This window comes from Heteronotia binoei, chromosome 9 (assembly GCF_032191835.1).
Source record: "Heteronotia binoei isolate CCM8104 ecotype False Entrance Well chromosome 9, APGP_CSIRO_Hbin_v1, whole genome shotgun sequence".
Classification (NCBI taxonomy): domain Eukaryota; kingdom Metazoa; phylum Chordata; class Lepidosauria; order Squamata; family Gekkonidae; genus Heteronotia; species Heteronotia binoei.
The window spans coordinates 115,914,486-115,937,727 of NC_083231.1; the positions used below are offsets into that span (position 1 = coordinate 115,914,486).

The 23,242-nt window shown below is 48.1% G+C and overlaps 3 non-coding genes across 3 annotated transcripts; 2 read left to right on the forward strand and 1 right to left on the reverse strand.

Annotated features, from left to right (window-relative positions):
- Positions 1-259: 259 nt before the first annotated feature.
- On the forward strand, positions 260-328 carry TRNAT-UGU (transfer RNA threonine (anticodon UGU)). The gene has a single exon. It is a non-coding gene; the product is annotated as a tRNA-Thr (tRNA).
- A 2,106-nt stretch (positions 329-2,434) lies between these two features.
- Positions 2,435-2,501, forward strand: TRNAT-CGU (transfer RNA threonine (anticodon CGU)). Its single transcript has one exon. It is a non-coding gene; the product is annotated as a tRNA-Thr (tRNA).
- Positions 2,502-12,361: 9,860 nt separating this feature from the next.
- TRNAT-UGU (transfer RNA threonine (anticodon UGU)) lies at positions 12,362-12,438 on the reverse strand. Its single transcript has one exon. It is a non-coding gene; the product is annotated as a tRNA-Thr (tRNA).
- Between the last annotated feature and the right edge of the window lie 10,804 nt (positions 12,439-23,242).

Here is a 23,242-nt window from a genome sequence, read left to right on the forward strand (position 1 = left end):
CTGCAGAACTGCAGTCGGAGCCCTCTGCTCACGCCCTGAGTTCGATCCCGGCGGAAGCTGGTTCAGGTAGCCGGCTTCAGGTTGACTCAGCCTTCCATCCTTCCGAGGTCGGTCAAAGGAATAGGGATGGTGGCTCAGTGGTAGAGCATCTGCTTGGGAAGCAGAAGGTCCCAGGTTCAATCCCCGGCATCTCCAAAAAAGGGTCCAGGCAAACAGGTGTGAAAAAACCTCAGCTGGAGACCCTGGAGAGCAGGGGAGGGCGGTGGCTCAGTGGTAGAGCATCTGCTTTGTAAGCAGAAGGTCCCAGGTTCAATCCCGGGCATCTCCAACTAAAAAGGGTCCAGGGAAATGGGCATGAAAAACCTCAGCTGGAGACCCTGGAGAGCCGCTGCCAGTCTGAGAAGACAAGACTGACTTTGATGGACCAAAGGTCTGATTCAGTATAAGGCAGCTTCATATGTTCATATGTTCATATAATACTCAGCCTTGCTTTGTGATTTTAATGTCTATGTATATAACAAATGTTTAGATTTTTAACTATAACTTATGAAATGTTGATTTTAATGCTTAATTTTAGATTTTATGTTAGTTTTATATGTTGTAAGCCGCCCTGAGCCACCTAGTGGGAAGGGCGGGATATAAATCTTAGATAAATAAAAATAAATAAAGGGTAGATGACTGGGGAAGGCAATGGCAAACCACCCCGTAAAAAGTCTGCCGTGAAAATGTCGTGATGCGACGTCACCCCAGAGTCGGAAACGACTGGTGCTTGCACAGGGGACCTTTCCCTTTCCTTCTGTAGAAGGCAGCTTCCCGTGTTTATACGCAGCCACTGGAAACGGGCCAATTATTCAGGATGATCCCAAGGGAATAGCTCCAAAGGGATCTCTCCAGACTGGGTGACTAGGTAGGTTGCGTTCAGCAATCAGAAAACACAAAGTGATGCCTAGTGGGGTGAAAAATCCTAAACTGAAGAAGAAGAAGAGGAGGAGGGGGAGATTGGATTTATACCCCACCCTTCACTTGGAATAACAGCCCTGTGGCGCCGAGTGTTAAAGCTGCAGTACTGCAGCCCTAAGCTCTGCTCACGGCCTGAGTTCGATCTCCGGTGGAAGCTGGGTTTTCAGGTAGCCGGCTCGAGGTTGACTCAGCCTTCCATCCTTCTGAGGTGGGTAAAAGGAATAGGGACGGTGGCTCAGTGGTAGAGCATCTGCTTGGGAAGCAGAAGGTCCCAGGTTCAATCCCTGGCATCTCCAAAAAAGGGTCCAGGCAAATAGGTGTGAAAAACCTCAGCTTGAGACCCTGGAGAGCCGCTGCCAGTCTGAGAAGACAAGACTGACTTTGATGGACCAAAGGTCTAATTCAGTATAAGGCAGCTTCATATGTTCATATAATACTCATCCTTGCTGGGGGAAAAGGGTAGATGACTGGGGAAGGCCATGGCAAACCACCCTGTAAAAAGTCTGCCGTGAAAACGTTGTGAAAACAACGTCACCCCAGAGTCGGAAACGACTGGTGCTTGCACAGGGGACCTTTCCTTTTCCTTCTGTAGAAGGCAGCTTCCCGTGTTTATACGCAGCCACTGGAAATGGGCCAATTATTCAGGATGATCCCAAGGGAATAGCTCCAAAGGGATCTCTCCAGACTGAAGAAGAAGAAGGTATAGGGCATAGTTGCTCACACTACGTGGTGGTGGGGGGGGCACCACCAAAACTCTTTGAGGAACAACAACAAAAGAAAATCACGCGCTATAGCTATAATCATCCGGAGCTTGCGGCAGCAAGAAGAGGTCGTGGCTCTACCTGTAATTCTCCGGGAGGCTAAGATACCACACTTCACCCTTGACACAACTCACATTTCTTCATACCTTCTGCTGATAAATAATTAACTAAAGGGAGCTGTTGTATGTTATTAGTGCAATTAATTTAAAGCGAACAAGCCAGTCGTTGGCTTAGAAGGCTTCCGGACGGAGAAAGGAAACTGAACCAACAGCTTTCTTTATCCAGACTACCTCTTAGTTATTGGATGCATCCAGGGTTTTTTTTTTCGTAGCAGGAACGCCTTTGCATATTAGGCCACACACCCCTGATGTAGCCCATCCTCCAAGAGTTTACAGGGCTCTTAGTACAGGGCCTACGGTAATCTCCAGGAGGCCTGGCTACATCAGGGGTGTAATGTGCAAAGGAGTTCTTCTACAAAAAAAAAGCTCCAGATGAATATTGCTAACTTGGAATTTGCAGAGTTCTAATAGAAGAAGAGATTGGAATTATACCCCACCCTTCACTAACCAAAGGAGTCTCTTACCTGGGCTTGGTGCTGTAGCAAGTTAATCTCTTTTTTTGAAGTTACTATGTTCATAAATTAAATGTACCTCAATTTACATGCCTTCTCCTAATATTGCCTCCTCAAACTGAGATTCAGAACTCAGAGGGACGGTGGCTCAGTGGTAGAGCATCTGCTTCGTAAGCAGAAGGTCCCAGGTTCAATCCCGGGCATCTCCAACTAAAAAGGGTCCAGGGAAACAGGCATGAAAAACCTCAGCTTGAGACCCTGGAGAGCCGCTGCCAGTCTGAGAAGACAATACTGACTTTGATGGACCGAGGGTCTGATTCAGTATAAGGCAGCTTCATATGTTCATATGATCGCCTCTGAATGTGGAGGTTCCCATTTTGGTGTAGTGGTTAAGCGCGCAGACTCTTATTTGAGAGTACTGTGTTTGATTCCCTACTCCTCCACTTGTAGCTGCTGGAATGATGTTGGGTCAGCTATAGCTCTCGCAGAGTTGTCCTTGAAAGGGCAGCTTCTGAGAGAGCTGTCTCAGCGCCACCCACCTCACAGGGTGTCTGTTGTGGGGGAGGAAGGTAGAGGAGATTGTGAGCGGCTCAGAGACTCTGATTCCGAGAGAAGGGCGGGGTATAAATCCAGTATCTTCTCCTTCTTCGCTTTAGTCACCACAGCTGGTAGGTCCTCAAGGTCAACTTTGTCTACTCGGACTGTCAGTGGCTCTCTGGAGCCTCACAGGAGGTCTTTCATATCACCTATTGCCTGGTCCCTTTAGCTGGAGATGCTAGGGACTGGACCTGAGAAAGAGGCTGGCTCGCCCACTAGGCAAATTAGGCACCCCCCCTCCTGGCACCCAAGATGTATGCCTAATTGCTGAGGAGCCGTTAGGCGGTGGTGGCTGTCTGGGATTGTTACAGAGCAGTTGGAACTGTAAAATAAGGTACAATACATACATCAAATTAAAATAAAATGTCATAAAAATGAAATTAAAACCTCAAGAGTTCCAGTCACTCAAGCCTCGCTAAGTCTAATATATAGCACTGATTGCTTCCAATTGGGATGAAAATTGACTATAAGAAGCTAGATATTCCAGGAAGGGACCCTTCTCTTAATAGAAAGCAGGAAGAGGCTTCGCTCTCATCCCTCCCTCCTGGAAGAGGAAGGGAGGGGGGAGCGAAGCCTCGTTCTGCTCTCTGTTAAGAGAGGGTGCTATTCTGATGGCTGCTGAAGCGGGTAAGCATGAGGCTGGCATCTTAGCATGCTGGGAGGGCGGAGTGGGGTGTCGCAAAAAGGGAGGGGGTGGGCCCGGGGGTAAATCTTTGCCCCTTGCTGCCGCTTCTCCTGACCTCCTTCCCCTCCCTCCCTGCCCCAAAGGGGTGGCAGGGAGAGTAGGGGGGATGGCGGGTGGGGCAGCGAATAGCAAGGCTGCCCGGGGCGCTGTGGACCCTAGGGCCGATCCTGGCCACAGCTTCTCCCCTTTTGTAACATCCAGCCTGTTGAAGCATACTGCTGAGCTCAGAAGGTTGCACGGTGTTTTGTGTCAACTTGGTTGGTCCTGATAAAAATATAAGCCTGACTTGGATGGCCCAGGCTAGCCCGATTTCATCAGCTCTCGGAAGCTAACCTGGGTTGGCCTTGGTTAGTCATTGTAAAGGAGGCCTCTAAGAAAGTCCAGGTTTGCTACTCAGAGTCAGACAATGGCAAACAACCAGGGTTTTTTTTGAGCAGGAGTGCACAGGAACGCAGTTCTGGCTGGCTTTGGTATCAGTGAAGATGATGAAGAAGAAGATATTGGATTTATACCCTGCCCTCCACTCCGAAGAGTCTCAGAGCGGCTCACAATCTCCTTTACCTTCCTCCCCCACAACAGACACCCTGTGAGATAGATGAAGATAATGGATTTATATCCCGCCCTCAACTCCGAAGAGTCTCAGAGCGGCTCACAATCTCCTTTACCTTCCTCCCCCACAACAGACACCTGTGAGGTGGGTGGGGCTGGAGAGGGCTCTCGCAGCAGCTGCCCTTTCAAGGACACTTCTGCCAGAGTTATGGCTGACCCAAGGCCATGCCAGCAGGTGCAAGTGGAGGAGTGGAGAATCAAACCTGGTTCTCCCAGATAAGAGTCCACACACTTAACCACTACACCAAACTGGCACTACACCAAACTGGGTGTGGCCTGATATGCAAATGGGTTCGTGCTGGGCTTTTCATTAAAAAAAGCCCTGCGTGAAACAATGGTGACATCAGGGGGCGTGGCCTAATAGGCAAATGAATTCCTTCTGTGCTAAACAACGGTGACATCAGGGATGTGACCTAATATGCAAATGAGTTCCCGGTGGGCTTTTTCGACATCAGGGGGCGTGGCCTAATAGGCAAATGAATTCCTTCTGTGCTAAACAACAGTGACATCAGGGATGTGACCTAATATGCAAATGAGTTCCCGGTGGGCTTTTTCGACAAAAAAGCCCTGCAAGCAACCTTTTTTTTTTGGTCTTTTACCTCGAAAACCATCTGAGATAGCCTTCAATTGGTGGCAACGTGCAGCACTTTCCGCCGCCACCGAAAGGTATCATCTGGATTTTGTTCTTGCTTTCTGAAGCTGGAGCTGGTCTTTGGTGAAGTTTCGTTATCGGTCCACCTGCTATTAGACTGCTGTTATTTCCCCGCAGCCGGCGAGCTGCTAATGACCCAAGTCGTTAAGGAAAAGCGGCATTTGTGGCTGTTTCCCAGGGCCCAGAACAGGCTATTCGTTTTCTCCCCGAGTGATCCTTCCATTCTGCTTTCGCTTTTTAACAAACTCATCCATCTTTATGTCGCCTTTGCTTCAGGCCCTCCGCATACGCCACATCTAATGCGTGCGGGGTATTGCTTTTAATGATCATTTCCACCGATGTGCCTGTCAAGAGGTTGGAAGAGAGTCAAGGTTTGACTAGGGGTTCTTTTTCTTCCCCCATTGATATTGTTTTTGCTACTTTTAAATTCACTGGCACATTTTCTTCCTGGAAGGGTTGACATGTAAGGTTGTGCCCTTTTCCCAGAGGAGAGAAAATGTCCCTAATCTGCATATGTTTCTCTTCAGGGAAGAATTAGCCCAGACCCTGGCTTGAAACGCTTTGCTGGAGAAGTCCACTGAATAGCTGTTGTTGCTGTTCAGCCGCACAGTCGAGTCCGACTCTTTGCGACCCCGTGGACAAAGTCACGCCAGGTCTTCCTGTCTTCCACCATCCTCCAAAGTCTGCTCAAATTCGTATCGGTTGCATCAGTAATGCTGTCCAGCCATCTCCTCTTTTGCCGTCCCCTTCTTCTTTTGCCTGTGGTCAGATGGTGAACTTCGTTGGCCCTTGAATATATGAAGCTGCCTTGTACTGAATCAAGCGCCCCGTGGCGCAGAGTGGTAAAGTCGCAGTACTGCAGTCCTAAGCTCTGCTCACAACCTGAGTTCGATCCCGGCGGAAGCGGGGTTCAGGTAGCCGGCTCAAGGTTGACTCAGCCTGAGGTCGGTAAAACGAGTACCCAGTTTGCTGGGGGGGGGGGAGTGTAAATGACTGGGGAAGGCAATGGCAAACCATCCCATAAATAGTCCGCCGTGAAAATGTTGGGAAAACGACTGGTGCTTGTACAAGGGACTATCTTTACCTTTCTTTTTCTTTTTTTACTTATACTGAATCAGACCCTTGGTCCATCAAAGTCAGTCTTGTCTACTCAGATAAAATAGCAACCTTTCTTCCAACCTCTTGACTGGCAAGCTGTGGTTTTTCATGCCTACTTGCCTGGACCCTTTTTAGTTGGAGATGCCGGGGACTGAACCTGGGACCATCTGCTTACCAAGCAGGTGCTCTACCACTGAGCCACCATCCCTCTCCTCAAAATTCTTCTCCTCTTCTGTCTTACCTGGGGTCAGAACTGTACCAAGTTAACCTCCCCTCCCCGTTAATCAGTTCACAATACGTGGGGTCCTTTCCCCTATGGTTTGTGGGGCCACGAACCACATTTTTCCAGTTTATGCCCATCCCAAGAAATGAGGATTGTCCGGGTCAAAACAGCAGAGATAGACTCACCCCTCATCTAAAATTACTGTCTCCCCCAGCTTGTCGGTTGCCAAGCTGCTACCCTGTGCTTATTTCATCTGCCACTGTCCGTCTTCCGCATAATTGCTTCTGCAAAGCCTACAGTAAACAGAAAGAGAGCAGCTTGATAAACAGAGCCTGTAAAATAGCAACACAGAGCCGCATTTGGGTGTAGATGCAATTTTAAAGGTCAGCGATGCTCTGGGCAAATCGTGCAGCCTGCGCAGCCCACCCTGATAAAAGCAAGTCTCTTGATTCTCTCATTCTTTCCATCGCTAAATTAGTTTAACAGCTTGCCTCCGTCTTTATCATTTCATCTTCCTTATCTGTCTTCAGGCAAGATTTCCCGCCCCTGGCGCATCTTTTCCAGGTTTATGAGCTCAGCTCTCTCGCTCTCTTTTTAAAAGAAGACATTTAGAGAATCCAGAAATATACCTCTTTGTGCTTATTAAATTTCATTTCCTTGTCTCCGCCTGTTTGGTGCCTGCCAACGGAGCAACAGGGCTGGGGAAATGTATATCGCAAGGTATAGGAATGATTCGGGACACGAAATCTTCTCCATGAGAGTCCTACTAAGTCTGGGGCAGCTTTAAACTGGTGCTTTCATTTTGTAAATACATATTTTAAAACAGGAGTGTCAAACATGCGGCCCAGGGGCCAAATCAGGCCCCCGAAGGGCACCTATCAGGCCCTCGAGCAACTGGCTGCCATCTGCTTCCTTCTCCCTCTCTCTTGCTTCCTTCTGCATCACAGCTTGCTTTGCTAGGCTTGCTCAATCTCACAGGAGCAACAGAGCAAAGCCTCTGTTTTCTCCATTGGCTGAGGCTCCTGTCTGGGAGAGGAAGGGGGAAGGAATAACTTGCTTTGCCAAGCTCAATCACACAGCAGAGCTACTGAGCCAAGCCTCTCGTCCTTCTATTGTCTGAGGCTCCTTCCCTTCGTGGTCCCCTGGGGAAGGAAGAAAAGAGCCAGAGCTTCCTTCGTCCAGTTGCCTGGCTTGCACGGGAGAGATACAAAGAAAGCACCTTTAAGACCAATGTGTTAATGTTTTAAGCATGCTTTATATTAAGCCTTTAAAATATCTTTGTGTTTGTCTTTGTCCTTTATAAAGTTTATATCGCCACTACCTGGCATTACATTTTATGACACACATGGCCCGGTCTGACAAGGTCTCATTTGTGTTATGATAGAGGTTTACAAGATAATGCATGGGATGGAGAAAGTAGAGAAAGAAGTAGTTTTCTCCCTTTCTCACAATACAAGAACTCGTGGGCATTCGATGAAATTGCTGAGCAGTAAGATTAGAACGGATAAAAGGAAGTACTTCTGCACCCAAAGGGTGATTAACGTGGAATTCACTGCCATAGGAGGTGGTGGCGGCTACAAGCATAGCCAGCTTTAAGAGGGGATTAGATAAAAATATGGAGCAGAGGTCCATCAGTGGCTATTAGCCACAGTGTGTGTATATATATTTATAATTTTTTTTGGCCACTGTGTGACACAGAGTGTTGGACTGGATGGGCCATTGGCCTGATCCAACATGGCTTCTTATCTGACACAGAGTGTTGGACTGGATGGGCTATTGGCCTGATCCAACATGGCTTCTCTTATGTTCTTATGTGACACAGAGTGTTGGACTGGATGGGCCATTGGCCTGATCCAACATGGCTTCTCTTATGTTCTTATCTGACACAGAGTGTTGGACTGGATGGGCCATTGGCCTGATCCAACATGGCTTCTCTTATGTTCTTATCTGACACAGAGTGTTGGACTGGAGGGGCCACTGGCCTGATCCAACATGGCTTCTCTTATGTTCTTATCTGACACAGAGTGTTGGACTGGATGGGCCATTGGCCTGATCCAACATGGCTTCTCTTATGTTCTTATGTGACACAGAGTGTTGGATTGGATGGGCCATTGGCCTGATCCAACATGGCTTCTCTTATGTTCTTATGTGACACAGAGTGTTGGACTGGATGGGCCATTGGCCTGATCCAACATGGCTTCTCTTATGTTCTTATGTGACACGGAGTGTTGGATTGGATGGGCCACTGGCCTGATCCAACATGGCTTCTCTTATGTTCTTATGTGACACGGAGTGTTGGACTGGATGGGCCATTGGCCTGATCCAACATGGTTTCTCTTATGTTCTTATGTGACACGGAGTGTTGGACTGGATGGGCCATTGGCCTGATCCAACATGGCTTCGCTTATGTTCTTATGTGTCAGATCTGGCCTGCCTAACAAATGAGTTTGACATCCTTGTTTTAAAATATCCAGAGCAGGGGTCTCAACTTGGTGCCCTTGGTGACCATCAAGTGTTTTTGGCAAGTTGGCAAGGCAAAGTGGGGCTTTTGCCCAGCAAGGCTTCTGATTGGCTGCTGGATGTTTGATATTCTGTGTAAAAAAAAAAAAGTCACTTTGGCAGCAGCTGCTGCAACAGCACCAGGATCTTCACCACGTGAATGAAATTAAGCTGCAGCCTGCGGCAGCCATTGTGTGGCTGCCTCCGCCTCCTGCGGCAGCCATTTTGTGGCAATCACTTTGTGGCTGCAGCAGCCATGCTGTTTCAGAATTCCAAAGATGCCTGCAGGCTTAAAAAGATTGGGGACCTCCTGGCCTATGGTACCACTTCAACCTAAGAGGCTCGCGTAACATTTGTCAGTAGCAACAAGGAAACATCTCAATGTGCCATCAAAACTGCTGTCATTTTTTGCAAACTCTTGGTCAAACACCCCCAAATGTTTAATGAGTCTTTTCAGGTATTCTTCTCCTTTTCTGAGAGGCTGAGAGGTGATAGGATCACCATCTTCAAGTACTTGAAGGGCTGGGCTATAGAGGATGGGGTGGAATTGTTTTCTGTGGCCCCGGAAGGTAGGACCAGAACCAATGGGTTGAAATTAAATCAGAAGAGTTTCAGGCTCAACATTAGGAAGAACTTCCTGACCGATAGAGGGGTTCTTCAGTGGAACAGGCTTCCTTGGGAGACAGTGGGCTCTCCTTCCATGGAGGTTAGACATTGGGCTCTCCTTCCATGGAGGCTAGATGGCTAGATGGCCATCTAACAGCAATGAAGATCCTGTGAATTTAGGGGGAGGTATTTTTCAGTTTACTGCATTGTGCAGGGAGTTGAACTAGATGACCCTGGAGGACCCTTCCAACTCTAGGATTCTATTAGGAAGAACTTCCTGACGGTTAGAGCGGTTCCTCAGTGGAACTGGCTTCCTTGGGAGGCGGTGGGCTCTCCTCCCTTGGAGGTTTTGAAACAGAGGCTGGATGACCATCTGACTGCAATGAGGATCCTGTGAATTTAGGGGGAGGTGTTTGAGAATTTCTTGCATTGTGCAGGGGGTTGGACTAGATGACCCTGGAGGTCCCTTCCAACCCTATGATTCTACGATTCTCCTTCCGTTGTTTCTACGTCTTCCCTGCTAGCTGATAGCAGTTCTGGTATTATTTTGGCTGCGGTTGATATTTTGGCGGTGGTGGGTTCTATGTAGGGATGGCAATTTAAGGTGATATTTGTGCGACTGCTTCTGTCCAAGCCCTCTGGGTCATTGGATTGCTAAATAAAGGCCGCATGTGCTCACCCCGATCTTTGAGTCCACCACGGAACAGGAATGCAAAGGTCATTTCAGCAGCAAGGTCCAACTCTTGTGTGAATGAGGTATTTGATCCAGATTATTTCAGGAGGCATTTGTAGAGTTCCCGTTCCTGTTTCAAAATCAGAGGGCCTACATGTCCTCGGCAAAACTAATAAAACAACAGCCCCACTAATACATAACGCCAGAGATACGTCAACATTTGCCTGTCTGTCGAAGGGCAGACCAGATAAACTTTACCATAGACAAAGTAATACGCCTATCTTTACCAGCCCAAAGATATAACAAAAGAAAACGATGTGAACAGTGAGGAAACCTGATCAACAGGGCTTTTTTTGAACAGGAAAACACAGGAATGCAGTTTCAGCTGGCTTGGCATCAGGGGGTGTGGCCTAATATGCAAACGAGTTCCTGCTGGGCTTTTTCTACAAAAAAAAGCCCCTTGTGAAACAATGGTGAGATCAGGGGTGTGGCTTAAATGCAAATGAGCCCCACTGGTTTTTTTCTACACAAAAGCCCTGCGTGAAACAATGGTGACATCAGGGGTGTGTGGCCTATTATGCAAATGAGTCCCTGCTGGGCCTTTAAAAAAAAAAAGCCCTGCAGCTCAATAAAGGCAATGCAAATCTAGCTCTCATAGGTGAACATAACAACTAAATATAAAATGACGTAAAGTTTCCATTTCAGCTTTACCATAGGGGCAGCTCTGGGGGCAGTTAATACGCTCACAGTGACTTGACAATCCTGAGAGTGATGAAGTATTTACTCTAGTCAAGAAAAAAAAATTGAGAAAAAAGGTGGGACTGTTAGAACAGTGAACTAACGCGACAAAATAGGAAAGAGAGGGCCTGAAAGCCATCTTTGTGGGGGAATAACATCCCCTAGGATCTAAATTAATAATCTCCTCAGGGGTTCTTTTTGTAGAAAAAGTCCAGCACAAACTCATTTGAATATTAGGCCACAACCCCTGACATGACCATTTTTCACACAGGGCCCAGCAGGAACTCATTAGCATAGTAGGCCACACCCCTAACACCGGCAGGAATTCATTTGCATAGTAGGCCACACCCACAACAGTCGGAAGCACGTTCCTCTGGATTCTTGCTAAAAGAAAGCCTTGAATATTCTGATCCAGTCTCCTCAGTGATTCCAAAACCCTCTTTCTAACATTTGGGATATCAGTAGGAGAGAAGGAGAAATTAAATTCTAAGCTCAACAGTTTATCCTCCATTAACTTAGCCCAAGATTTTTTTTTTTTTAGTTTGGGAGAGTTTTTTTTTTAGTTAAACAGCCCCGCTTTGGTTTGGCCTTGAGTTATCCTTGTAAATACGATGCAGGAAAATACTCAGGAAATGATCAACAAAACCACCTGATTCAAACTTCACCTGCCTTTCATGTGTGTGCGCTGTGGTGCGCTGTGTGTGCGCTGTGGTGTTGACTCTGTCAAAGAATTAGATCCCACCCCCCCCGCCCCCCACTCTCTCCCCCAAGGTTTTTGTTAATCATGTCGAACCTTCGGTAAAATTTAATTTAAGTAGCAGTCTGGAGAAAAATTCATTTTGTGGATATTATTTTGAGGCTGGCTGACTCGAAGCCTAATGCCACCTGTTGAGGAAACCCGCAGAGCAAAACACACCCGTAGGCCCCGACAATTGCTTTCTCATTTCGAGGAAGGGATTAGTCATCTGCCAATTATTTAGCTCTGTGCACATTTCCTTCCCCTCCCCTCTCGGCGTTATGTGCGATGCGCTCAAGAGAATTGGAAACTTGGTCAAAGCGAGTCTCTCAATATTACCTGTCAAGGAACTCTGTACAATCCACCTAAGGTTAGACAATAGGGTTTTTAAGAGGGCCGGACTGATTAGGGCTGTCAACCAAACAGGTTCTTGTAAATCGGTTAAGTGTCTTCTTTTCACTGGGTAAGCCCGTTAATCAGGCCATTCAAATCCATATTGAGGTGTCACGTTAGAGGAGGGTTTTTGGGGGGAGATTTTGCTCGTGAGGCTGCCTTATACTGAATCGGACGATTAGTCGATCAAGGTCAGTCTTGTCTACTCAAATTGGCTGCCTTCTACTGAATCAGACCCTGGGTCCATCAAAGGCAGTATTGTCTACTCAGACTGGCAGCAGCTCTCCAGGGTCTCCAGCTGAGGTTTTTCACACCTATTTGCCTGGACCCTTTTTAGTTGGAGATGCCGGGGATTGAACCTGGGACCTTCTGCTTGCCAAGCAGATGCTCTACCACTGAGCCACCGTCCCTCCCCTTAGACATATGAACATATGAAGCTGCCTTCTACTGAATCAGACCCTCAGTCCATCAAAGTCAGTCTTGTCTACTCAGACTGGCAGCGGCTCTCCAGGGCCTCAAGCTGAGGTTTTTCATACCTACTTGCCTAGACCCTTTTTAGTTGGAGATGGCGGGGATTGAACCTGGGACCTTCTGCTTACAAAGCAGATACTCTACCACTGAGCCACAGCCCTTCTCCATTAGTCTCCAGGGTCACAGGCTGAGGTCCTTCACATTACCTACAACCTGCTCCTTATTGGAGATACCAGGGATTGAACCTGGAACTTCCTGCATGCCAAGCAGATGCACTCAGCCACAACTGTTGCTCTCCAAGGTCTCAGGCTGAGGTCTTTCACATCACCTACTGACTTTTTAATGACATATGCTGAGGGCTGAGCCTGGGACCTTCCGCATGCCAAGCAGATGCTCTACCACTGAGCCACCGTCCCTTCCCTAAAATGAACACACAAGAAGCTGCCTTATACTGAATCAGACCCTGGGTCCATCTTGTCTACTCAGACTGGCAGCAGCTCTCCAGGGTCTCAGGATTACCTACACATTACCTACAACCTGATCCTTATTGGAGATACCAGTTGGAGAACCTGGAATAGCCTGCATGCCAAGCAGATGCACTGAGCCGCAGCTGTTGCTCTCCAAGGTCTCAGGCTGAGGTCTTCCACATCACCTACTGACTTTTTAATGGCAGATGCTGAGGACTGAGCCTGGGATCTTCTGCATGCCAAGCAGGTGCTCTAGCACTGAGCCACTGCTTTCCACCAATTCTTCAGGTGGTACAAGTCAAACTTGTTATGTTGCCACCATATTTCCCCCAAGGCAGGCTGAATACCCCTGACGAACGCAATTGCATCAGACCTTGTAGAGTTGGGTTGCCAAATTCTAGGGGGTGGTTGAAGATCTCCTGGGATTATAACTGATTTCCAGGTGACAGAAATAAATTTTCTTGGGAAAATGGCCAGGTTTTTTTGAGGGGGGGGGAAGGTGAAAGCTAGTTTGGTGTAGTGGTTAAGAGCCACAGACTCTAATCTGGAGAACCGGGTTTGATTCTGCACTCCTCTACATGCAGCCAGCTGGGTGATCTTGGGTTAATCACAGCTTTCTCAGAGCTGTTCTCTCAAGAGCAGTTCTCTCAGAGCTCTCTCAGCCCCACCTACCTCACCTTGTGTCTGTTATGGAGAGAACATAAGAGAAGCCATGTTGGATCAGGCCTATGGCCCATCCAGTCCAATACTCTGTCACACAGTGGCCACAAACCACCACCCCAAACAACCCCAAATGCCACCAGGAGGTCCACAAGTGGGGCTAGAAGCCCTTCCACTGTGCCCCTTCCCAAGCACCAACAATACAGAGCATCACTGCCCCAGACAGAGAATTCCAACAATATGCTGTGGCTAATAGCCACTGATGGAACTCTGCTCCATATAGTTATCCAATCCCCTCTTGAAGTTGGCTATGATTGTAGCTGCCACCACCTCCTGTGGCAGTGAATTCCACATGTTAATCACCCTTAGGGTGAAGAAGTACTTCCTTTTATCTGTTCTAGCCCGACTGCTCAGCAATTTCATTGAATGTCCACAAGTTCTTGTATTGTGAGAAAGGGAGAAAAGGACTTCTTTCTCCACCTTCTCATAAGAACATAAGAGAAGCCATGTTGGATCAGGCCAATGGCCCCTCCAGTCCAGCACTCTGTGTCACACGGTGGCCAATATATGTGTGTGTGTGTAGACACACACACATATACATACACACAAACACACACACATATATATAATGTGGCTAATAGCCACTGATGGACCTCTACTCCATATTTTTATCCAATCCCCTCTTAAATCTGGCTATGCTTGTAGCCGGCACCACCTCCTATGGCAGTGAATTCCACATGTATAATCTTCTCCATCCCATGCATAATCTTGTAAACGTCTATCATGTCACTCCGCAGTCGACGTTTCTCCAAGCTAAAGAGCCCCAAGTATTTTAACCTTTCTTCGTAAGGAAAGTGTTCCAACCCTTTAATCATTCTAGTTGCCCTTTTCTGGACTTTTCCCAATGCTATAATATCCTTTTTGAGGTGCGGTGACCAGAATTGTACACAGTACTCCAAATGAGACCGCACCATCGATTTATACAACGGCATTATGATACTGGCTGATTTTTCAATTCCCCTCCTAATAATTCCCAACATGGCATTGGCCATTTTATTGCAATCGTACACTGTCTCGACATTTTCAGTAAGGAGAGGAAGGGAACGTGATTCTAAGCTGCTCTGAAACTCCTTTGGGTAGGGAAAAGTGGGGTATAAAAACTCTCCTCCTCCCCCTTCTCCTTCATGGCATTATACCCCATTGGAAACCCTCCCCTCTTTGAATCTTGCCGTTCTCAGACTCCATTTCAAAATCTCCAGGAATTTCCCAACCTGGAGTGGACAACCTCATAAGTGGGGGTGGCTATAGTTAGTATTTGGAAAGAAGCCCACCATGGAAGATTGGGGCTGCTAAGCAGAGGAAGGCAATGGCAAATTATCTCTGCTCACCTCTGGCTAGGATGGAGGACTGGACCCGGGCAAATAAAATGAAGTTTAATACAGACAAGTGCAAAATATTGCATTTATGTAATAAAAATGAATTATATAAATACTGGGCAGGTGAAATCTGGCTGGGTAGTACCACCTGTGAAAAGGATTGGGGGGGGGAATTCTAGTGGACCACAAGTTTAATATGAGCCAGTAGTGTGATGCAGCGGTAAAGAAAGCTAATGTGATCTTTGGCCACATGATCTTTGGCTACATGAGCAGATATGTCATGTCATGTCAAAGTCATTCGAGGTATTGGTGTCACTGTACATTGTTCTGGTTAGACAGTACCTGGAGTATTTTGTTCAGTTTGGGGCACCCCTACTTTAAAAAAAAAATGTCATCAAGGTGGAAGAAGTCCAGGATACAGCAAGGAAACTGGTGAAGGGTTTGGAGGCAGGAAAAAAAAAGAGAAGAAAAAAGCAGGTGTAAGGTTCAAATATTTATTAGAGCTTTATAGATCCCTACACATTTTGCTTTTACACTTCATTAGGGGATCTTCTACAAGGTTTTCCAAATTCCACCTTGAGGGGTTTGGAGATAATGTTCTATGAGGAGAAGCTGGAGACCTCTCCTACGAGGAGAGGCTGAAAGAGATGGGAAGCTCTGTGAGGTGATAGGATTGCCCTCATTTGGTGAAAGAAGAAGAAGAATTGCAGATTTACACCCTGCCCTTCTCTTTGAATCAGAGACTCAGAGAGGCTTACAATCTCCTTTAACTTCCTCCCAAACAACAGGCACCCTGCGAGGTGAGTGGGGCTGAGAGAACTCTCACAGAAGCCGCCCTTTCAAGGACAACTCTACGAGAGCTATGGCTGAGCCAAAGCCATTCCAGCAGCTGGAGGAGTGGGGAATCAAACCCGGTTCTCCTAGATAAAAGCCAACGCACTTAACCACTATACCAAACTGGCTCTCTCCAAGGTTTTATTCAGAGACCTTTCATAACTCTCCTACCTTAAACGGAGGTACTGAAGATTGAACCAGGCACCTTCTGTATTCCTAGTAGACTCTCTGCGACTGAGCAACAGCCCATCAACAGTCCGAAAAACCACACTAGGAGTCTGGATGATGATACTGGATTTATATCCTGACCTCCATTCCAAAGCTCAGAGTCTCAGAGCAGCTCACAATCTCCTTTACCTTCCTCCCCCACAACAGGCACCCTGTGAGGTAGATGAAGGTATTGAATTTATATCCCCCCCTCCACTCCGAAGAGTCTCAGAGCGGCTCACAATCTCCTTTACCTCCCCCCCCCCCACGCAACAGGCACCCTGTGAGGTAAATGAAGATATTGGATTTATATCCCGCCCTCTACTCCGAAGAGTCTCAGAGCGGCTCACAATCTCCTTTCCCTTCCTCCCCCACAACAGACACCCTTTGAGGTGGGTGGGGCTGAGAGGGCTTTCACAGCAGCTGCCCTTTCAAGGACAACCTCTGCCATAGCTACGGCTGACCCAAGGCCATTCCAGCAGCTGCAAGTGGAGGAGTGGGGAATCAAACCTGGTTCTCCCAGATAACACTACACCAAACTGGCTCTCTCTGGATAAAGTCTACATCCCAGATTCCAACAAATTGCATGGAATATTTGGTCTTCAGTACTGTGAAATACAGCTTTTTTCTAGCCTACGGTAAGAGCATAAGAACATAAGAGAAGCCATGTTAGATCCGCCAATGGCCCATCCAGTCCAACACTCTGTGTCACACAGTGGCAAAAAAAATTATATATATACACACACACTGTGGCTAATAGCCACTGATGGACCTGTGCTCCATATTTTTATCTAAACCCCTCTTAAAGGTGACTATGCTTGTGGCCGCCACTACCTCCTGTGGCAGTGAATTCCACATGTTAATCACCCTTTGGGTGAAGAAGTACTTCCTTTTATCCGTGCTAACCTGACTGCTCAGCAATTTTATTGAATGCCCACGAGTTCTTGTATTGTGAGAAAGGGAGAAAAGTACTTCTTTCTCTACTTTCTCCATCCCATGCATTATCTTGTAAACCTCTATCATGTCACGGTACTATCTATCACGGTACTTGGATACGAGAACTCACACACACGGATTACTTATTGTGGTCACGCCTGTGGTTCAGTGCTGTCTGAATAGCTCCTTGGAATCACTCAGCCGTCACTCTTTCTGTGTGCAGGCACCCGCAGCCACAGCAGCTCCATCACAGACATTGTGCCTCACAACACTCCGGCTCATATTTTTGGAAACTCCCGGGGTTACAAGTGGAAGTGATTAGACTTGAGCAGGAAGGCGGGGAAAGCAACTTTTTTGACCCCCCACAGGGTGTCGATTTCACACAGAGATGTTATCCCTGCCATGCTCCAAAATCTCAGAGAGGGGCTTACAATCTCCTTTTATCGTCTTCTTTTTCTACAAAGCAGGAGTCAAGCTGCACCTTTAAGACCAAGCAATTTTTATTTAGAACGTAAGCTTTCGTGTGCTTACATTCTAAATAAAAATGGGTTGGTCTTAAAGGTGAAGCTTGACTCCTGCTTTGTTCAACTGCTTCAGACCAACCCGGCTGCCCGCTTGGATGGATCTTTTTCTACAAAACACCCTGTGAGGTGGGTGGGGCTGAAAGAGCTCTCCCACAAGCTGCCCTTTCAAGGACAACTCCTGTGAAAGCTATGGCTGACCCCAGGTCATTCCAGAAGGTGCAAGCGGAGGAGTGGGGAACCCAACCCGGTTCTCCCAGATAAGAGTCGGCGCACTTCACCATTACACCAAACTGGCTCCCCGATGACATTGCAGTAAAGAGGAATAGAATTCAGTGGAGAGCTTACTGTATGCTATTAGCTTTTTCGCTGTGTGGATTTTGACTCTTTGTTACCCTTTGGGGGCCCCCTAATCCACAGCTCTGTGAAGAGAAAGGGCTCGATTTCATGCTGTCCTTTCAAGTTGTCCTCGAAAGGGCAGCGTCTGGGAGAGCTCTGTCAGCCCCACCCTCCCCACAGAGTGTCTGTTGTGGGGGAGGAGAGCCAGCTTGGTGTAGTGGTTAAGTGTGCGGACTCTTATCTGGGAGAACCGGGTTTGATTCCCCACTCCTCCACTTGCACCTGCTGGCATGGCCTTGGGTCAGCCATAGCTCTTGCAGAGGTTGTCTTTGAAAGGGCAGCTGCTGTGAGAGCCCTCTCCAGCCCCAACCACCTCACAGGGTGTCTGTTGTTGGGGAGGAAGGGAAAGGAGATTGTGAGCCACTCTGAGACTCTTCGGAGTGGAGAGCGGGATATAAATCCAATATCTTCATTTACCTCACAGGGTGCCTGTTGTGTGGGGGGGGGGTAAGGGAGATTGTGAGCCGCTCTGAGACTCTTTGGAGTGGAGGGTGGGATATAAATTCAATACCTTCATCTACCTCACAGGGTGCCTGTTGTGGGGGAGGAAGGTAAAGGCGATTGTGAGCCACTCTGAGACTCTTTGGAGTGGAGGGCGGGATATAAATCCAATATCTTCTTCTTCTTCTTCTTCAATGTCGGGGAGCTCTGCTCCAAGAGGTTTATTTCCCCCCCACCCCCAATGCAACAAATGGGTATCAAACAGAGGAGCCCTTTCATTGGACCAGCCTGGTTTTCAAGCCGTGCACTGAGCTAGGAACTCATAGGAATTCTTCCCGCCAGCGAGAAAACAACTTATTTATGGGCTCTGCTTGAAAGACGTCGCCCACAGAATAAGGGCTTGCGATTGCCATCTCCCACCGTGCGGTTATGCATTATTTTTCCTCGCATGCTAGCAGTAACGAGTCCAATACCTCCATGCCAGTCGTAGCGCGATGACATTATCTGCTTCTAATGAATACTTAACCGTGACCTGGTGGGGCTCGGCATTATGGCTTCCAGAGTCAATTGGTCTTCCTCGCACGTCTCCTGTCCACGCTGCTGCGCTCCCATGTTTGGCAATCTGTCCTTCCTGTGAAATCCTTGGACAGCCAAGCCAGCTCCGATTGTTCCCACTCCCTCCTGTCTGCATGGTTGTGTTAAAGATCGCGCTCCCCGATGACATCGCAGTCAATAGGATTAGAATTCAGCGGAGAGCTTACTGTATGCTATTAGTTTTTTTTCGCTGTGTGGGTTTTAACACTGTGTTACCCTTCGGGGGCCCCGATCCACAGCTCTGTGAAAAGAAAGGGCTCTATTTCATGCTGTCCTTTCAAGTTGTCCTTGAAAGGGCGGCTTCTGGGAGAGCTCTCTCAGCCCCACCCACACCACAGGGCGTCTGTTGCGGGGGAGAAACTAGAATTTTTTGGCCACTGTGTGACACAGAGTGTTGGACTGGATGGGCCATTGGCCTGATCCAATATGGCTTCTCTTATGTTCTTATGTGACACAGAGTGTTGGACTGGATGGGCCATTGGCCTGATCCAACATGGCTTCTCTTATGTGACACAGAGTGTTGGACTGGATGGGCCACTGGACTGATCCAACATGGCTTCTCTTATGTGACACAGGGTATTGGACTGGATGCGCCACTGGACTGATCCAACATGGCTTCTCTTATGTTCTTATGTGACACAGAGTGTTGGACTGGATGGACCATTGGCCTGATCCAACATAGCTTCTCTTATGTTTTTATGTGACACAGAGTGTTGGACTGGATGGGCCATTGGCCTGATCCAACATGGCTTCTCTTATGTTCTTATGTGACACAGAGTGTTGGACTGGATGGGCCATTGGCCTGATCCAACAGGGCTTCTCTTATGTTCTTATGTGACACAGAGTGTTGGACTGGATGGGCCACTGGCCTGATCCAACATGGCTTCTGTTATGTTCTTATGTGACACGGAGTGTTGGACTGGGTGGGCCATTGGCCTGATCCTATATGGTTTCTCTTATGTTCTTCATTGTGAGACTCTGAGATTTGGAGTGGAGGACAGGATATAAATCCAATATCATCATCATCATGATTGCATCCTAGAGCTGGAAGGGGCCATACAGGCCATCTAGTCCAACCCCCTATTCTAGGGCTGTTCTTTCCTCCCAACCTACCTTGTGTCATAGCAAGCAATGGCTGCCAAGACTGAGGAAGCAGAGGAGAGTGCCAGAACAGAAGAAGAGGAGGAGGAGATGAGATTCATACCCTGACCTTCACTCAGAGTCACAGAGCAGCTTCCAATCCCCTTCCTTTCCTCACCCCGCAACAGACACTCTGCAAAGTAGGTGGGGCTGAGAGAGCTCTGAGAGAACTGTGATAGATCCAAAGCCACCCAGCAGGCTTCATGTGGAGGAGTGGGGAATCAAACCCAGGTCTCCAGATTAGAGTCCACTGCTCTTAACCACTACGCCACAGTGGCTCTCAAGAAGGAACTTATCACACAGCTAATACAAAACGTGCTCGAGCTAGGAAGAGCCAGTTTGGTGTAGTGGTTAAGTATGCGGAATGGCCGTGGGTCAGCCATAACTCTGACAGAAGTTGTCCTTGAAAGGGCAGCTGCTGTGAGAACCTTCTCCAGCCCCACCCACCTCACAGGGTGTCTGTTGTGGGGGAGGAAGATAAAGGAGATTGTGAGCCTCTCTGAGACTCTTCGGAGTGGAGGGCAGGATATAAAACCAATATCTTCATCTACCTCACAGGGTGTCTGTTGTGGGGGAGGAAGGGAAAGGAGATTGTGAGCCACTCTGAGACTCTTTGGAGTGGAGGGCGGGATATAAAACCAATATCTTCATCTACCTCACAGAGTGTCTATTGTGGAGGGAGGAAGGTAAAGGAGATTGTGAGCCGCTCTGAGACTCTTCGGAGTGGAGGGTGGGATATAAATCCAATATCTTCATCTACCTCACAGTCTGTTGTGGGGGAGGATGGTTAAGGAGATTGTGAGCCGCTCTGAGACTCTTCAGAGTTGAGGGCGGGATATAAATCCAATATCTTCATCTACCTCACAGTCTGTTGTGGGGCAGGAAGGTAAAGGAGATTGTGAGCTGCTCTGAGACTCTTCGGAGTCTAGGGCGGGATATAAATCCAATATCTTTATCTACCTCACAGGGTGTCTGTTGTGGGGGAGGAAGGGAAAGGAGATTGTGAGCCGCTCTGAGATTCTTTGGAGTGGAGGGTGGGATATAAATCGAACATCTTCTTCTTCTTCTACTCTTCCACAAAGAAGAGCTGAGTCATAGCCCTGTGCACCAGATAGATGTAATCCTTGCATGACTCGAGCACTGTGGTTCAATTTGAGTGTCATCCAGGGGTGGAATTTTAGCAGGAACTCCTTTGCATATTAGGCCACACACCCCTGATGTAGCCAATCTTCCAAGAGCTTACAAGGCTCTGTTTTGTAAGCTCTTGAAGGATTGGCTACATCAGGGGGTGGGTGGCCTAATATGCAAAGGAGCTCCTGCTAGAATTCCACCCCTGGTGTCATCCCTGAGTCACGATTTGGCTGTTGAGAACCCAACATGGCTCAGGAATGATGTCTGAACTGAACCTCAGTGTTACAGCCATGGAGGGGTGACTTAAGGTTGCCAAGCCCAATTCAAGAAATATCTGGGGACTTTGGGGTGGAGTCAGGAGGCTTTGGGGGTGGGGCTAGGAGCAAGGATGTGACAAGCACAATTGAACTCCAAAGGGAGTTCTGGCCATCACATTTAAAGGGACTGCACACCTTTTAAAATGCCTTCCTTCCATTGGAAATAATGAAGGATAGGGGCACCTTTTTTTGGGCTTATGGAATTGGACCCCCTGGTCCAATCTTTCTGAAACTTGGGAGGTATTTTGGGGAAAGGTGATAGATGCTATGCTGCAAATTTGGTGCCTCTACCTCAAAAAGCAGCCCCCCCCAGGAGCCCCCGATACCCTCGGATCAATTCTCCATTACACGCTATGGAAATCGGTCTCCATAGGGAATAATGGAGTGTCCAGCAGACATCTCCCTCCTTCCTCCCCCTTTCTAATGACGCTGAAGTGGGGGGAGGGCCAATCCTCAAAAAGCTTGCAGGGCTCTTAGTTCAGGGCCTACTGTGAGCTCCAGGAGGATTGGCTACATCAGGTGTGTGTGGTCTAATATGCAACGGAGTGCTTGTGTGTGTGTGTGTGGGGGGGGGACAGTGGGAGGGCTTCTAGTGTTCTGACCCCACTGGTGGCACCTGTTTTTTTTGGCCACTGTGTGACAGAGTGTTGGACTGGATAGGCCATTGGCCTAGGGTTGCCAAGTCCAAGTAAAGAAAAATCTGGGGACTTTGGGGGCGGAGCCAGGAGACTTTGGGGGTGGAGCCAGGAACAAGGATGTGACAAGCATAATTGAACTCCAAAGGAGTTCTGGCTATCACATTTAAAGGGACGGCACACCTTTTCAATGCCTTCCTTCCATAGGAAATAATGAAGGATAGGGGCACCATCTTTTGGGGCTCATAGAATTGGACCCTCTGGTCCAATCGTTTTGAAACTTGGGGGGTATTTTGGGGAGAGGCACTAGATGTTATACTAAAAATGTGGTGCCTCTGCCTCAAAAAATAGCCCCCCAGAGCCCCCAATACCCACGGATCAATTCCCTATTATTCCCTATGGGAATCGTTCACCATAGGGAATAATAGAGTGCCCAGTAGACATTTCCTTCCCCCCCACGCTTTCTAAAGGGGGGGAGGGCCTCCAAACTAGGGAATCCCCTGCCCCCTCCCTCTCACACACACACAAATACTTACCAGATCTTCTTCCGGACAACTCTTGCTGTGAAAACGAAAGGAAAAAAAAGGGAGGGGCTGTTCTCTGAAGCCCTTCCTGCTTGCTGCCCAGCCTTAAAGGGGCCACATATTTTACAAATGGCTCAGGATCTCAACAATATGAAGCCTGCAGGTATGTTCTCCCACCCCCCACCCCCGCTTCCCAATTTCTGGGGGGCGGGAGATTAGGCTGCGAACCCAGAAGTCCCCCGCCAGAGCGGGGGGGTTGGGAAGCCTACATTGGCCTGATCTAACATGGCTTCTCTTATGTTCTTAAGAGCAAAGCTCTGTGAGTGGCTATTCGTCACTAGACATAGATGGAACACTCTGTGTGGGGCAGTGATTCTTTGTATTCTTGGTGCTTGAGGGGGCAACGGTAGTAGGGCTTCTAGTGTCTTGACCCCACTGATGGACCTCCTGATGACACCTGGTTTTTTTTGGACACTGTGTGACACAGAGTGTTGGACTGGATGGGCCATTGGTCTGATCTAACATGGCTTCTCTTATGTTCTTAAGAACAAAGGTCCATGAGTGGCTATTCGTCACTAGACATTGATGGAACTCTCTGTCTGGGGCAAGTGATGCTCTGTATCCTTGGTGCTTGGGAGGGGGAACAATGGGAGGGCTTCTAGTGTCTTGGCCCCACTGGTGGACCTCCTGATGGCACCTGGGTTTTGGCCACTGTGTGACAGAATGTTGGACTGGATGGGCCATTAGTCTGATCCAAGATAGCTTCTCTTATGCACTTTTGGAGGCTG